The sequence below is a fragment of the Bombina bombina genome, chromosome 7, assembly GCF_027579735.1.
Source record: "Bombina bombina isolate aBomBom1 chromosome 7, aBomBom1.pri, whole genome shotgun sequence".
NCBI lineage: Eukaryota > Metazoa > Chordata > Amphibia > Anura > Bombinatoridae > Bombina > Bombina bombina.
Window position 1 is genome coordinate 346,077,371 of NC_069505.1, and position 16,002 is coordinate 346,093,372.

The 16,002-nt window shown below is 38.6% G+C and overlaps 1 protein-coding gene across 1 annotated transcript in view; it reads right to left on the minus strand.

Annotated features, from left to right (window-relative positions):
- LOC128636366 (inter-alpha-trypsin inhibitor heavy chain H3-like) overlaps nt 1–16,002 on the minus strand; it is a 175,547-nt gene that overhangs the window by 108,692 nt on the left and 50,853 nt on the right. The window lies entirely within an intron of this gene.

Sequence of the window (16,002 nt, forward strand, 5' to 3'; positions counted from 1 at the left end):
AAAATAATTAACATAGGAGGTGGAAATAAATGTTCATCTGATGAATTGCAAGCAGGGGCGTATTAAGGCATAGGCCAACGAGGCCGGTGCCTAGGGAGGCAGATTTTTAAGGGGCAGCAGAATTTTGAGTCCCTAGGGCCACTCTACTGAACTCAGGCTAAATCAACCAATTACAAATGACTTAAATGGCTGGCCCAGCTATTGCTGTCCTATGGGATTGTATGTGGATGCGCATGTCGTGGTGACAGTGGAGGCGGCGCTCACTTGCGCAGCCTTGCCTGGACTGAGAGGGAATGCGGTATTCTTCCTGGCTCCACCGCGTGATTGAGACTCACCGTGACCACTGTGAAACAGCATATGCCTTTCTCCCTTCAATACATCTTCATTAGGCATTAAAATACTTAAACGTATTAGTAACTAAATACTTGTACATTTACTGTTTGTCTATCTGTCATACATGCAAAGCATAAGTATTTATTGCTGAATCTATACAACTATGTGACTTAAAACACAACTGAAAATATGTTGTATGCATTTAATACATTCAGAAGCAATACAAGTATATACTTTATTATGATTGTATTATGTGACTTTATCCCCTAGGATACAATTCCTAAACCTATCATAACTACTGTTGTATTTTTTAAGTACTTTTAAAGTCCAGTTTGTATATTAATTACATATTTATCCAAGCAGATATTTTGCTTAAATAACTGTCAATCACCAAAGAATATGTTTAAGGTTAAACAACTACCTACTGACAAACTATCATACAGTGAAGGATATTTTTTTCTGATATAAACACTTTAATCATCTGACTTGCAAAATAATGTCTTAATATATATATATATATATATATATATATATATATATATATATATATATATATATATATATATATATATATATATATATATATATATATATATATGTGTGTGTGTGTGTGTGTGTGTGTGTGTCTGTGTGTGTGACCAGAGTGAATGCAAGCCCTGATTAACATCTACTTAAAAAGACATTATTTTTTTTATTTTTTACACCCTGCCCCAAAAATATTATGTCTAAAAAAAGGCCTTAAACCTGCGGTGGGGTGGGGGGGGGGGGCAGCAGAATTTTGAGTGCCTAGGGCAGCACAAAACCTAAATACGCCCCTGATTGCAAGTATCTTTTGATGTGACTTTAAATGTGACTTTTAGTTGGAAATGAAGTTACTCACAGTTTGCATGAAACGATTTTTCCAGGTGTCTGATTGGTTGAAACAGACAAGCCTTTATGTGAATAGAATAATTTTTCGCGGAGGGCGGAGCTAGCCAGCCTGAGAGATGGCGGCTGTCTGACTGAGCTCTTAGGCCCCAGCTAGGTGAAAACGCCTTAGGCATTAGCCATCCCGCACTTTAAGGCCATAAACCGCCAGATAAATGAGCGACTAACTCCAGACATAGGTTCTGCATGACCTGTGTGCCTCGCTACAAGAGATCTGCCTTTTGGGAGAGAGCGCACTGAGCGCACATATACACCTTGCTTCAAACTCTGATGGCGGCATGGTAAGGGAAGATCAGGGTCCAGAGACACCTACATTAAGGGATTCCCAGAGACAAATCATCCGGTAAGCACATAGACTTACCAGAACTCCGGCACCTCAAATGCCACACAGGAATGTACTGAAGATAATGCAGCGACGGGCCGCAGCCTGTACTAAAGTTTTGATGCGCACTTAAATTGCCTTTCACCGGGAGCAAGCTACAGCAAATAGATCACTACAACAAAGGGGTAAGAAAAACGGATCATATAATATTCACCCTGCTATAAAAGTAAAGTTGTGCTTCATCACCCTCACAGTGTTAAAGACTTATTATAGCAAGCGGTGCACTAAAAACTTTGACAGCTAGATTAAAGGTGTTATAAACATCCCCTCAAGTGCATTTGACAAAATGAAAGCTTACATACCCTGCTACAATTAAAACATACGTTGCTGCATGTGGAAAAGTCTCATAGAAACAAACACAGCCCTCCAAGCACAGACTACCAAAAAGTGTCACACATTATATGGACATTTGTACAAGCTTCTGCACATGGAAAACTTGATCACACCTTAACTACTAACAGCTGCAGTGTGTTCACTCTCTATGGGCCAGATTAACAGATTATACTTCTTATAAAGAACCTGCAACGACAGTATAAACTCAAAGAACTTTGTATTCAGCACCAAGATCTTTATTTTATCTCTTAAGGATTTAGTGAAGGCAGAGGGGCAAAATCCATCCAAAGATGTCTCCAAAAAAAATTAATAAACCAAGCAAGAACGCTAAACCCCTCAAAACATCCACTCATACAGTAAACAATTTTTTCAAGACGCTTGAAACAAAAAACATAGCGCCTACAGAAGATGCAATGCCAGACCCTAGGTCTGAACACAGTTCTTCAAAATCTGAAAGCGACCTCGCTTCGGAAAGCATTACCATCCCCACAGCTCTCTTCAAAACAATCCCTTCAAAAAAGGACTTTTCTTCTCTTATTTCACAGGTCAAGCAGTGCATCAAGGAGGAAATCTCAGACCTCAAAAAGGACATCTCTGACATTGGTCACAGAGTAGAGTCACTCGAAAACACCCAGGATCTACATGCAGACACTATCACAGACCTGCAAAGCACCGTTCAGAAACAAGATACAACTATCAATGAGCTGGAGGATAAGATAGATGATATCGAAAATCGCAGCAGACGTCATAATATTAGACTACGGGGAATCCCTGAAACCATTTTACCACCAGATATTGAACAATATCTCCAAGACTTCTTCAGCACGTTAAAAAAAGAAGAAACACCCTCAAAAATATGCATAGACAGAGCTCACAGAGCCCTACAACCTAAACCACTAGCAGGACAAGCACCAAGAGACATCATAGCCCGCATCACTAATTTCCAAGAGAAAGAGGAGCTAATGAAGTTAGCCAGAGAACAACAGCCCATAAAATATGACAACATGGACATTCAAATGTTCGCCGATTTGTCACAGAGAACTCTTTCAAAAAGACGAGAACTTAAACCACTCACGTCGCTGTTGAGAAAACTAAACATCCCCTACAGATGGGGGTTCCCCTTTCATCTGTTAATCCTTTGGAAAGGAAGACGCATCACTTGCACATCTACTAAAGATATACCAGACATATGCAGGGATCTGGACATCCCTATCCCTCAGCTAGAGGAAAATGCTGAGCCTCAAGAGAAACACACAAGTCCAAGCAAGCTGAACCCTCCACCACAAAGGAGTGAGTGGAGACAGGCGTCTCAGAAGAAACCCCGCAAATCTGTACAATCCACATCTCCATCATTAGAAGAAAAAGGATGAAAAGTCTTTGCTGCTCACAAGGACATATCCTGAACTCTCGAATAGTCCCCTATGGAGACCCCTAACTGCAAGTATTATCTATACTCCAGAACTCACGAGGCATACAGAACCTCAGAGATATTAAAATAGTGTCTTAAAGGTTAAATTGTTAACAGTTAACTAATGTTGACTTTAATTTTTTTTTTCACCTAGCCGGGAGTTTATCTCCCTAGAATAGAATTATGTTGTTTGAATATGTATTGAAATTATTGTGTTTTACTGTTCTTCCTCTTTACCTATTCTTCTCCCTTCCTTTCTATTCTTTTCTGTCCTGCTCTCTATTGAAGCATACGACACCACTTATATGTTCACCAGTATATAATCTATGTTCACACATACTACCCTCTCTGACACATATACAACATGTTGATTAACCACTCTCCACAAAATTTAACTATCTTCACACAGAACGCTAAAGGTCTCAATTGCCCTAACAAGAGAAGGCTAGCTATACTAGACCTCCAAAAAAAAGGAGGACACATACTAATGCTCCAAGAGACCCACTTCAAGGGGAAAAATATCCCCAAATATTTCTCCTCACATTACCCCCTACATTTCCACAGCACTAACCCACACAAAAAAATTAATGGAGTAAGCATCTTAATCCACAAATCTCTCCCCTTTGTTAAAACCCAAACCATAGGGGACAAAGAAGGCAGGTACATTTGTTTAAAAGGTCTCCTATATGGTAAACCAGTAACTCTAATAAACGTCTACACCCCTAACTCACACCAAGATAAATTTGTATCCTCAGTTGCAGACCTACTCCTTAAAGAAGCAAAAGGCTCCTTAATCATGGCAGGAGACTTGAATCTCCCCCTAGACCCCACAGTCGACTGCTCAAACCCCTCTTCTAGAGCTAAAATCCCGAACCTCCCTAGTATCTGGCAAAAATTTAAACTCCTCGGCTTACATGATGCCTGGAGATACTTCAACCCTCAAAAAATAGATTTTACCTTTTTTTCCCATCCAAAATGTAATTATTCCAGACTGGACTACATTATGGTTGATCACCTAATCCTATCACACACCACACACTCCTCCATACATCATACAACTTGGTCAGACCACTCCCTAGTATCATGCACCATAAAATGGCCAACGGCCCCATAAGAACTTTTCAGTGGAAGTTGGACGACACATTACTGCTAGACCCAAAGCAAACAGAGTTATTTTCAGAACAGATAAGCTCATACTTCTCTATAAACGAGACACCAGATGTAAATGTGGTCACCCTTTGGGAAGCCCACAAGAGTACTATAAGAGGGGAGTTTATCAAAACTGCTGCCCAAATAAAAAAGAAAAGACGTGAGGAAATAAATCTCTTGGCTAAAGACATATCAGACTTAGATTACAAACACAAATCTAACCCCTCTGATAGATCCACTCTAGAACAACTACAATCCAAAAGAGAACAAATGAACCTTTTACTACAGATAAAATCACAAAAACAGCTTCTACACCTTCAGCAAAATTTTTACAGGGAGGGTAATAAGTCAGGCAAACTCTTAGCTAGAGCATTAAAAAAGCAACAACAAAAAACCTATATCCACGCTATAAAGAACCCAGATGGCACACACCTAGAAGACACAAAATCAATAGCTAAAGAGTTCAAGAACTTTTACCACAAACTCTATAATCTTTTCCCATCTAGAGACCCTCACAGCCACACATCCCTCTGTAATCAATACCTAGAAAATCTTCCTATCCCCAAACTGAGCCTAGATCAATGCAACCAATTAGATCGCCCAATTCAATTGTCAGAGGTAACAGAAGCGATAAAGCAATTAAAACAAAATAAAGCTCCAGGCCCTGATGGCTACACAGGTTTATATTATAAAACCTTCGCTCCTCTGCTAGCGCCACATTTAACATCCCTATTCAACTCAATCCCAGAAAAATTCCCTTTTCCTGACGAAATGTTGCAAGCCAACATTTCAGTTTTAACAAAACCTGGCAAACCCCCGAACTCACCGGCACATTTTCGTCCAATCTCCTTACTGAACATTGACCTCAAAATGTATGCGAAAATTCTAGCAACCCGACTTAATCAAATTCTCCCCTCCATAGTTCATCAAGACCAAGTAGGGTTTATCCCACAGAGAGAAGCAAAAGACAACACGGTCAAAGTATTAAATTTATTGGATTATGTTACACAGACAAAAACCCCGACTGTTTTCGTTTCCACTGACGCTGAAAAAGCCTTCGACCGACTAGACTGGACTTACTTACGCACGACCCTACAACACTTCCACTTCCCAGAACCCTTCATTTATAAAATCCTTGCCTTGTACTCAACCCCTACTGCACAGGTTAAAATTAATGGTACCCTTTCGGACCCCTTTGAAATCCGAAACGGTTCTAGACAAGGCTGTCCCCTCTCACCACTTCTTTTTGTTTTATCCCTAGAGCCCCTGGCTATCAAAATACGGTTAAACAACCAAATTCAAGGTATATCTATTGCTAACCAGACACATAAACTAGCCATGTTCGCAGACGACATCCTCTTAACACTTACAAACCCTAAAGTATCTCTACAACAAGCCATCACTGAACTAACACAATTTGGCACAGTTTCAAATTTTCTAGTAAACATGACTAAATCAGAATACCTCCCTATAAACCTAACAACCCCCACCCTTAACAACCTGAAATCCACCTGTCCCCTAAAACAACAAACCAAATACCTCAAGTACCTTGGCATTCACATTACTCCAGATAAACAAGACTTGCGCAAATATAATTATGGTAATCTAATCACAGAGCTCCTAACCTTAACATCACATTGGCTCCCAAAAAATATATCGTGGACAGGCAGAATGCAAGCAACAAAAATGATCCTGCTCCCAAAAGTATTATACATTCTCCAAACAGTCCCCATCCCAGGCATACAAAAAGACCTAGACACTATGCAAAAGATCATAAACGGATACATTTGGAACCGTAGACCCCCGCGAATTAATAGAGACACACTTTTTAAACCTCCATCAGAAGGAGGCCTTGGGGTCCCACATCTCCTATCCTACAAACGTGCCATATCGCTACAGAGAGTGCAAGACTGGTGCAAATTTAACACTTCCAACCACAAAAGCTGGGTGCAAATTGAAATCGATCTAGCTCCTAATCATGACCTCAGCACAGCATGTTGGAACCCTGTTTACCTTAACAGACATTCCATCTCTTCGTCCTTAATCTCCAATGAGACCTGGTCAGACTGGGAAATTCTCTGTAATACGTCAAATAAAATCTCTTCCAGATTCTCACCCCTCACCACGCTCTTAAATAACCCAGAATTCAGCCCCGGGAAAACCTCAGATTGCAAACTCCTTACAGACCCACAAAAACTCCTACCCATGTACCTTATCACTCACGAGACTAAGTTTATTAAAGATAAAACCCAACTTGACCTATTAGAGCACCCTTTCTTATCATCTTGGCTCCATGTACACCAAACAAGACACTTCATAATGACACATAAATTTAAAAAAGACCTCACTAGGCCTCCCACAATATTCGAGCAAATGTGTATAACTACAGAGGAGATAAAAGGAGCCATCTCCAAATTGTATAAACTCATCTTAACACATACCTTTCCTGAACTCCCCTCATACACTAAAAGATGGGATAATGAGTTACGCCTAAATACCCCTGCTAAAACTTGGTCGCTCAGGTTCTCATCTCTGTTACACTTCGCTCACTCAGCCCAGGCAAAAGAAACCAACATCAAATTATTGATGAGGTGGTATTTAACGCCAGCCAGAATCAAGTACATACACAAACAATCCCCAGGTTCATGCTGGAGAGGTTGTCACAAAGAAGGCCACCTTTCCCACATCTGGTGGGAATGTGAACATATTAAACCATATTGGTCCATTATTTTTTCGAGTATTAACAAAACACTGCACACTCAAATAACACCTGGTCCAGAAATAATAATGTTAAGGCACCCACCTTCAATTACATGCAAAATACGGCAACATCTATTCCATATCATGCTAAATGCAGCTAATCAGCTAATACCAAGAAAATGGAAATCATCTGTAGTGCCCACAATGTCGGAATGGATAGAATTAGTTAATAGAAACCTTCTCCTAGAGAGACTATATTACCTCAAACTAGGTCAAATTACGCTACACCAGGACATGATGTTCTTGTGGGAATCCTTCAAATTTAGTGATCTAGACACATAAACCCATCTCAGAGATATATACTCACACTCCTAACAATTTGGTCTATGCTTTTTTCCTCTTTTTCTTCTTTTCCTCTTTCCTCTCTCCTCTTCCTTTCCACCTTTTCTATTTCTCTCTCCAATTGTAACATTGAACAAGTTAATTTGGATTCATGAAATCCATAACAGAACTGCACTAGAAATAAGAGAAAATAATTTTCTGATGTCCCCCCTTAACGGAACATGGAGAGGCTCACATACCATTCTCCTCAACTCAACTACCTCGAGCCTACCATAACATTTGCAAAACTGTGAAAAGACTTTGAACCACGGGACAAAGAAGAAAAGACTCTAATTAATAATATGTGCAACATTTACTGTAACAAAACCCTATTTACCTGTAAGAATTCTGAACCACTCTCTGGTTCTATTGTTTTGTTTTCTTGTTAAAGTTTTACTCCAAACTATAATAAAAATAATATAAATAAAAAAAAGAATAATTTTTCGCTGTAGTTAAAACTTGTAGATCGAAATTGTAGATGAAGATAACAACTACTGGATGGTAAAGATGCTGAAACTGTTTACCTAAACTGGGTTTGCAGGAGTTTCAGTTGTTGATAAAACTTGGTTCTGTATGTAACGTAGGAGGTGGAAATAAATGTTCATCTGATGAATTGCAAGTATCTTTTGATGTGACTTTAGATGTGACTTTTAGTTGGAAATGAAATTACTCACAGTTTGCATGAAATAATTTTTCCAGGTGTCTGATTGGTTGAAACAGACAAGCCTTTATGTGAATAAAATATTTTTTCCGCTGTAGTTAAAACTTGTAGATCGAAATTGTAGATGAAGATAACAACTACTGGATGGTAAAGATGCTGAAACTGTTTAGCTAAACTGGGTTTGCAGGAGTTTCAGTTGTTGATAAAACTTGGTTCTGTATATTTAAACTGTTATCTAAGACTTGGTTTGCAGGAGTTTCAGTTGTTGGTATGACTTAATTATAGAAACTGTTTACCTTGTATTTATTTGCTGGAGTTTCTATTTTTCTGGTTGCGTGAGGTGTTTGAACGCTTCTCTTTGTAGGTGTCTGTTTGTAGATGAAACTATATACCCTCCCAGGGTTTGCTGGAGTTTCAGTGATTGATGGTTGATCTGTAGTGAAACTGTTTACCTTGGAAAGGTTTGCAGGAGTTTCAGACCACCTGTTGGTTATAAAAATCTTTTCTTAAGAGTTGCTGGAGCTGTATACCTTTTTCAAGGTTTGCTGGAGCTTCAGGTCTGGTGAGTGTCCACTTTAAGTCTTGTGGTGCTCGGTGTATAGCAATCACCAGTAACTGATTTTTTCGTGTTCAATCCTGGGTAGTCTCAGATGCAGACTTGAGTTGTTGGAGTGCACACTAGGGGCAAATCTACACGTTTCGGCTTCAGCCTTTATCAAGATCTTGATAAAGGCTGAAGCCGAAACGTGTAGATTTGACTGCATCTGAGACTACCCAGGATTGAACACGAAAAAAATCTGTTACCGGTGATTGCTATACACCGAGCACCACAAGACTTAAAGTGGACACTCACCAGACCTGAAGCTCCAGCAAACCTTGAAAAAGGTATACAGCTCCAGCAACTCTTAAGAAATGATTTTTATAACCAACAGGTGGTCTGAAACTCCTGCAAACCTTTCCTAGGTAAACAGTTTCACTACAGATCAACCATCAATCACTGAAACTCCAGCAAACCCTGGGAGGGTATATAGTTTCATCTACAGACACCTACAAAGAGAAGCGTTCAAACACCTCACGCAACCAGAAAAATAGAAACTCCAGCAAATAAATACAAGGTAAACAGTTTCTATAATTAAGTCATACCAACAACTGAAACTCCTGCAAACCAAGTCTTAGATAACAGTTTAAATATACAGAATCAAGTTTTATCAACAACTGAAACTCCTGCAAACCCAGTTTAGGTAAACAGTTTCAGCATCTTTACCATCCAGTGGCCTAGATTTGGAGTTTGGCGTTAGCCGTGAAAACCAGCATTAGAGGCTCCTAACGCTGGTTTTAGGCTAACTCCGGTATTTGGAGTCACTCAAAAAAGGGTCTAATGCTCACTTTTCAGCCGCGACTTTTCCATACCGCAGATCCCCTTACATCATTTGCGTATCCTATCTTTTCAATGGGATCTTTCTAACTCCGGTATTTAGAATCGTGTCTGAAATGAGCGTTAGAAATCTAACGACAAAACTCCAGCCGCAGAAAAAAGTCAGTAGTTAAGAGCTTTCTGGGCTAACGCCGGTTCATAAAGCTCTTAACTACTGTACTCTAAAGTACACTAACACCCATAAACTACCTATGTACCCCTAAACCGAGGTCCCCCCACATCGCCGCCACTCGATTACATTTTTTTAACCCCTAATCTGCCGACCGCCACCTACGTTATACTTATGTACCCCTAATCTGCTGCCCCTAACACCGCCGACCCCTATATTATATTTATTAACCCCTAATCTGCCCCCCTCAACGTCGCCTCCACCTGCCTACACTTATTAACACCTAATCTGCCGAGTGGACCGCACCGCTACTATAATAAAGTTATTAACCCCTAATCCGCCTCACTAACCCTATAATAAATAGTATTAACCCCTAATCTGCCCTCCCTAACATCGCCGACACCTAACTTCAAACATTAACCCCTAATCTGCCGACCGGAGCTCACCGCTATTCTAATAAATTTTTAAACCCCTAAAACTAAGTCTAACCCTAACCCTAACACCCCCCTAAATTAAATATAATTTAAATCTAACGAAATAAATTAACTCTTATTAAATAACTTATTCCTATTTAAAGCTAAATACTTACCTGTAAAATAAACCCTAATATAGCTACAATATAAATTATAATTACATTGTAGCTATTTTAGGATTAATATTTATTTTACAGGCAACTTTGTAATTATTTTAACCAGGTACAATAGCTATTAAATAGTTAAGAACTATTTAATAGTTACCTAGTTAAAATAATTACAAAATTACATGTAAAATAAATCCTAACCTAAGTTACAATTAAACCTAACACTATACTATCATTAAATTAATTAAATAAAATACCTACCATTACCTACAATTAAACCTAACACTACACTATCAATAAATTAATTAAATACAATTCCTACAAATAACTACAATGAAATAAACTAACTAAAGTACAAAAAATAAAAAAGGACTAAGTTACAAAAAATAAAAAAATATTTACAAACATAAGAAAAATATTACAACAATTTTAAACTAATTACACCTACTCTAAGCCCCCTAATAAAATAACAAAGACCCCCAAAATAACAAAATGCCCTACCCTATTCTAAATTAAAAAAGTTCAAAGCTCTTTTACCTTACCAGCCCTGAACAGGGCCCTTTGCGGGGCATGCCCCAAGAAGTTCAGCTCTTTTGCCTGTAAAAAAAAACATACAATACCCCCCCAACATTACAACCCACCACCCACATACCCCTAATCTAACCCAAACCCCCCTTAAATAAACCTAACACTAAGCCCCTGAAGATCTTCCTACCTTGTCTTCACCCTGCCAGGTTCACCGATCGGTCCAGAAGAGCTCCTCCGATGTCCTGATCCAAGCCCAAGCGGGGGGCTGAAGATGTCCATGATCCGGTCGAAGTCTTCATCCAAGCGGGGCAGAAGAGGTCTTCCATCCGATTGAAGTCTTCATCCAGGCGGCATCTTCTATCGTCATCCATCCGGAGCGAAGCGGCAGCAATCTGAAGACCTCTGACGCGGAACATCCATCCTGCCCGACGACTGAACAACGAATGACGGTTCCTTTAAATGACGTCATCCAAGATGGCGTCCCTCGAATTCCGATTGGCTGATAGGATTCTATCAGCCAATTGGAATTAAGGTAGGAATATTCTGATTGGCTGATGGAATCAGCCAATCAGAATCAAGTTCAATCCGATTGGCTGATCCAATCAGCCAATCAGATTGAGCTCGCATTCTATTGGCTGATCGGAACAGCCAATAGAATGCGAGCTCAATCTGATTGGCTGATTGGATCAGCCAATCGGATTGATCTTGATTCTGATTGGCTGATTCCATCAGCCAATCAGAATATTCCTACCTTAATTCCGATTGGCTGATAGAATCCTATCAGCCAATCGGAATTCGAGGGACGCCATCTTGGATGACGTCATTTAAAGGAACCGTCATTCGTCGTTCAGTCGTCGGGCAGGATGGATGTTCCGCGTCGGAGGTCTTCAGGATGCTGCCGCTTCGCTCCGGATGGATGACGATAGAAGATGCCGCCTGGATGAAGACTTCAATCGGATGGAAGACCTCTTCTGCCCCGCTTGGATGAAGACTTCGACCGGATCATGGACATCTTCAGCCCCCCGCTTGGGCTTGGATCAGGACATCGGAGGAGCTCTTCTGGACCGATCGGTGAACCTGGCAGGGTGAAGACAAGGTAGGAAGATCTTCAGGGGCTTAGTGTTAGGTTTATTTAAGGGGGGTTTGGATTAGATTAGGGGTATGTGGGTGGTGGGTTGTAATGTTGGGGGGGGTATTGTATGTTTTTTTTTACAGGCAAAAGAGCTGAACTTCTTGGGGCATGCCCCGCAAAGGGCCCTGTTCAGGGCTGGTAAGGTAAAAGAGCTTTGAACTTTTTTAATTTAGAATAGGGTAGGGCATTTTGTTATTTTGGGGGTCTTTGTTATTTTATTAGGGGGCTTAGAGTAGGTGTAATTAGTTTAAAATTGTTGTAATATTTTTCTTATGTTTGTAAATATTTTTTTATTTTTTTGTAACTTAGTTCTTTTTTATTTTTTGTACTTTAGTTAGTTTATTTCATTGTAGTTATTTGTAGGAATTGTATTTAATTAATTTATTGATAGTGTAGTGTTAGGTTTAATTGTAGGTAATTGTAGGTATTTTATTTAATTAATTTAATGATAGTATAGTGTTAGGTTTAATTGTAACTTAGGTTAGGATTTATTTTACAGGTCATTTTGTAATTATTTTAACTAGGTAACTATTAAATAGTTCTTAACTATTTAATAGCTATTGTACCTGGTTAAAATAATTACAAAGTTGCCTGTAAAATAAATATTAATCCTAAAATAGCTACAATGTAATTATAATTTATATTGTAGCTGTATTAGGGTTTATTTTACAGGTAAGTATTTAGCTTTAAATAGGAATAATTTATTGAATAAGAGTTAATTAATTTCGTTAGATTAAAATTATATTTAATTTAGGGGGGTGTTAGTGTTAGGGTTAGACTTAGCTTTAGGGGTTAATACATTTATTAGAATAGCGGTGAGCTCCGGTCGGCAGATTAGGGGTTAATAATTGAAGTTAGGTGTCGGCGATGTTAGGGAGGGCAGATTAGGGGTTAATACTATTTATTATAGGGTTAGTGAGGCGGATTAGGGGTTAATAACTTTATTATAGTTGCGGTGCGGTCCGCTCGGCAGATTAGGGGTTAATAAGTGTAGGCAGGTGGAGGCGACATTGTGGGGGGCAGATTAGGGGTTAATAAATATAATATAGGGGTCGGCGGTGTTAGGGGCAGCAGATTAGGGGTACATGGGGATAATGTAAGTAGCGGCGGTTTACGGAGCGGCAGATTAGGTGTTAAAAATAAAATGCAGGGGTCAGCGATAGCGGGGGCGGCAGATTAGGGGTTAATAAGTGTAAGGTTAGGGGTGTTTAGACTCGGGGTACATGTTAGGGTGTTAGGTGCAGACTTAGGAGGTGTTTCCGCATAGCAAACAATGGGGCTGCGTTAAGAGCTGAACGCGGCTTTTTTGCAGGTGTTAGGTTTTTTTTCAGCTCAAACAGCCCCATTGTTTCCTATGGGGGAATCGTGCACGAGCACGTTTTTGAGGCTGGCCGCGTCCGTAAGCAACTCTGGTATCGAGAGTTTAAGTTGCGTTAAAAATGCTCTACGCTATTTTTTTGGAGCCTAACGCAGCCTTTATGTGGACTCTCAATACCAGAGTTATTTTTATGGTGCGGCCAGAAAAAAGCCAGCGTTAGCTACGCGGGTTGTTACCGACAAAACTCTAAATCTAGCCGAGTAGTTGTTATCTTCATCTACAATTTCGATCTACAAGTTTTAACTACAGCAGAAAAATTATTTTATTCACATAAAGGCTTGTCTGTTTCAACCAATCAGACACCTGGAAAATTATTTCATGCAAACTGTGAGTAATTTCATTTCCAACTAAAAGTCACATCTAAAGTCACATCAAAAGATACTTGCAATTCATCAGATGAACATTTATTTCCACCTCCTACGTTACATACAGAACCAAGTTTTATCAACAACTGAAACTCCTGCAAACCCAGTTTAGGTAAACAGTTTCAGCATCTTTACCATCCAGTAGTTGTTATCTCCATCCACAATTTCGATCTACAAGTTTTAACTACAGCGAAAAATTATTCTATTCACATAAAGGCTTGTCTGTTTCAACCAATCAGACACCTGGAAAAATCATTTCATGCAAACTGTGAGTAACTTCATTTCCAACTAAAAGTCACATTTAAAGTCACATCAAAAGATACTTGCAATTCATCAGATGAACATTTATTTCCACCTCCTAAGTTAATTATTTTAACTTAATCTATTTTTATCATATGCTTTGAACACTATAGCATGAATTTATTGTCAATTTATTGTCAATTTTAACTTTTGATTAAGGAATTTTAATATATAATATACGCAAGGTAATAGAGCTCTTTACCACTTATTATTCTATCAGAATATATTATCTAGTCCAATATTGTTTTGTATGGCAACAATTAAATATTTTGTTTTTTAACCTCTTGTAGTCATATTTTCACTATTTTTCACCCAATTTTCACCTATTTGTTTACCTTATCACAGCGCAATATATATTATGATTGAATTTTGAAACCAATACGAGAAGCTCATTTAAAGGTCACGGTAACACATATTATTTATGTATTGAAATACACACAGCTCCCCTCACTTGTTTTTTACCCCATTGGTTTAAAAAAAAAAAAAGAAGAGTTTAAATATTGCAAATAATCACATTTAAACTATGAAACGTACACTGCGATTAAATATTATACTGAGAGGGCTAGATTACAAGAGGCGTGCGAATGATATCGTCGGACGCAATACACAATATCGATGGACACGCTAACATTAGCGTGCAATTTGACTTTACAAGTCCATGGTAAATCCCATTGGCCAGAAAAGGGTTAGCGAGGCCGACATCGCTCTAGTGCAACCTATAATATCAATGGATAACGTGACTACGCTAAATAGCGCATATATTACAAGTTGAAAGTTTTAGGCTGCTCTCTACTGTAAGCCAAAAGTAAGTATTTAGCATGACTTGAAAGCTGAAGTAAAGTGTAAGGAATAAAAAAAAAGAATTTCATAAAACACATCAAAAACATGTTAAAATAAAAAAGTACACTCATATATATACACCTTTTAATAAAAAATAATAATATTAATATTGAAAATTATTTTTAGAAGGGTAAAAAAGCGACATAGTATATGGCAAAGTGTTTGACAAAAAAGGGTTTGCAAATTTTTCTATATGTGTGTGTATACCTGTCTTTAAATGTGTATACATGTTTATGTATGTGTTTATATGTATATGTTCAACTGATTTTGTGTTGTTATGCAGTGCTATATTGTACTGATCTTGTCTCTCCTTCACATACAGAAATGCAGCAGAACTCTCATATTATGCAGTACTATATTGTACTGATGTTGTTTCTCCTTCACATACAGAAACCCAGCAGAACTGTCACTTCATGCAGTGCTATATATTGTACTGATCTTGTCTCACCTTCACATACAGAAATGCAGCAGAACTGTGTTGTTGTGCAGTGCTATATATTGTACTGATCTTGTCTCATCTTCACATACAGAAATGCAGCAGAACTGTGTTGTTGTGCAATGCTATATTGTACTGATCTTGTCTCACTTTCACATGAAGAAATGCAGCAGAACTGTCACGTCATGCACTTCTATATTGTACTGATCTTGTTTCTCCTTCACATACAGAAATGCAGCAGAACTGTCATGTCATGCAGTCCTATATTGTACTGAGCTTGTCTCTCCTTCACATACAGAAATGCAGAAGAACTGTCATGTCATGCAGTGCTATATTGTACTGATCTTGTCTTCACTTCACATACAGAAATGCAGCAGAACTATCATGTCATGCAGTGCTATACAGGTAGCCCTCAGTTTACGCCGGGGTTAGGTTCCAGAAGGAATGGTTGTAAAACAAACCATTTTAAATTGAAACCCAGTTTATAATGTAAGTCAATGGGAAGTGAGGGAATTAGATTCCAGGCCTCTCTCAAAATTGTCATAAGTAAAAACTAAAACATTATTTTTAAAGCTTTGAAATGAAGACTTTAAATGCTAAACAGCATTATAAACCTAATTATATA